This window comes from Xenopus laevis, chromosome 2L (genome assembly GCF_017654675.1).
Source record: "Xenopus laevis strain J_2021 chromosome 2L, Xenopus_laevis_v10.1, whole genome shotgun sequence".
NCBI classification, from domain to species: Eukaryota; Metazoa; Chordata; class Amphibia; order Anura; family Pipidae; genus Xenopus; species Xenopus laevis.
The window spans coordinates 130,367,498-130,370,128 of NC_054373.1; positions in this window are offsets into that span (position 1 = coordinate 130,367,498).

Below are 2,631 nucleotides of genomic sequence, written 5' to 3' on the forward strand. Positions count from 1 at the left end.
CCATGTTTGTACCCATCTAATCAAGGGGTACTTTATATATAAGGGGTACATTTGTTTTATTAATTTCACTTAAGAGAATAATTATATTCCATTTGTATGGTTTTACCTTGCTGTAGAGATGTATTACTGGTTAGGATGTGACCATTCAAAAGATGTTTTATGGCTCCAGCTTGCTCAAGAAAGCCATGGGGTATCTTTATCAAAGAGTGAAGTTAGAGATCTCCACAGTCTACTAGAGTGAAACTGCCACTATCTATTAATTTCTATTGGATTTTTACTAGAGTATTTATCAATGGGTGAAAGTGAAAGTTCACCCTTTGATACATATGCCGTAGAAATGAATGGAGGGTGGCGGAATTTCCCTCTAGTGGACTGTGGAGATCTCTAACTTCACTCTTTGATAAATATACCCCATAGAGTTCTTTGGGGTTATGTAATACAAGGCCCTAATAACAGTAACTAATAGCAACCAATCAGCAGGTAGCTGGTCATCTGTTTAAAAGCAAACATCTTATTGGTTGTTATGGATTAATGCACCTGAGTAAACCTAGTGCCTTTTATTACATATGGGGGATAGTCTTCTAATGTCATTATATTTTGCCCCACTATCTGGTGTATTAGAAAAGTTGGACAAGACGTTAAGGGCCAATTCACAAAAGGTTGTTATTCCTTAACTGGAATAAAAAAAACAATGTTTATTTAAGGAACAATTCATCAAAGTCATTTTGCAGGCGCTAATAGACATATCAGATGCGTTAATTCTACATTACTGTAAGGCGGTATTCTAATTGCATTGCGACACTTATACACTAGAATTAATCCTATAGCATAATTCACAGACATCTTTTAAGTGATAAAATCATAAAATTGTGCTATAATTACTGTATAATTTAGTAGGCTTTACTAAATGACATTAAAAATGCTACTGGCTTATTAGCATGAGCAATGTTAAATGCCCCTCATTTTAGTAACACTGTATATTTAAATGTATTGTGGTATGGTGACAAAAAGGTCCCCTGGGGAAAAGTGATTGATGGAATGTATGTTGGGCTATGGATTCTCAGATATTGTTACTGAGGTGAGACTCTGTTAGCAGAGAAACACTATGGGGCACATTTACTAAGGGTCGAATATGGAGGGTTAATTAACCCTCGAATTCGACCCTCAAGGTAAAATCCTTCGACTTCGAATATCGAAGTCGAAGGATTTACCGCAAATACTTCGATCGATTGAAGGAAAATGATGAAATTTGAATCCATCGATCGAAGGATTTTCCTTCGATCAGAAAAAGCTTAGAAGACTTATGGGGAAGGTCCCCATAGGCTAACATTGTAGCTCGGTAGGTTTAAAGTGGCGAAGTATGTAGTCAAAGTTTTTTTTAAAGAGACAGTACTTTGACTATCGAATGGTCGAATAGTCGAACGATTTTTAGTTCGAATCGAAGTCGAAATCGTAGTCGAAGGTCGAAGTAGCCTATTTGATGGTCGAAGTACCCAAAAAAAACCTCAAAATTCGAAGTTTTTTTACTTCGAATCCTTTACTCGAGCTTAGTAAATGTGCCTCTATCTCTCTGCAAGGTTTTTGTAATTGATAATCCGGGGCTAATCTTACTGGGAACCCGCAAGAGTAGGGTGGGACGGGTTCCCAAATCTGTAGGCCAGGTTTTTCAAGAGGCCGTAGTGTGTGAGACAAACTGCTGGTGTTCTCAGCTTCAGGAGAGAAAGAAACACATTTATTTTGTGTTAGCCAGGAGGCTGGATATTTCTGTTGAACTGCTGTTTTTCGGTTACCTTCCCCCTGCGAGGGGAAATTTTTGCAGCCGCTGGAAAATAAACGTGGGCAGGAAGCCCTTAAACCAATCCTGGTGTGTGGAGTCACCTCATTTGCAGCCTACCAGCGAGTGAACCCCCACAGTATATATTTCATTGTTTGTTGCCCCTTTTTATACTATTACTGCTATATATTCTTTAATGTTTTTTTCTGCTACCAAGGCCACCTATTCCTGGCATCAAATAATAGTTTAGTATAATGGAAAAAGGAGTTGTATAGTGGATTCAGCATTATTGTATGTATTTAAGGCCTTGGTCTGAAGCAAAGGCAAAAGTCATTGTACATGTATGCGACCTGTTATCCAAAATGCTCAGGACCTGGGGTTTTCCGGATAAGGGGACTTTTTTCGTAATTTGGTCCTCCACGTGTTAAATATCCAATAAACACAGTAGGGATGTTTGCCTCCAATAAGGATTAATTATATCTTAGCTGCAATTAACTACAAGGTACTGGCTTTCCTGTATTTCAGAGCATCCCAGATAATGGGTTTCCAGATAATGGATACTATACCTGTAGTACTAGAGATAGCATCATAGTAATTACTTGTACATTACAGTATGTCAAGGATATATATATATATATATATATATATATATATATATATATATATATATATATATATATATATATATATATACATACACACACACCAACATTTTTTTGATCACATTATGAAGCCCTGGAGTGCATCTGATAAAGACAAGAGATCCTCTGTAGTCAACTATTTCAATATATTTGCATTTTGTGCATAAATGTACTAAAAATGTCCTCCCTTTCTATGAAGGTTTTCCCGTGCCAGTC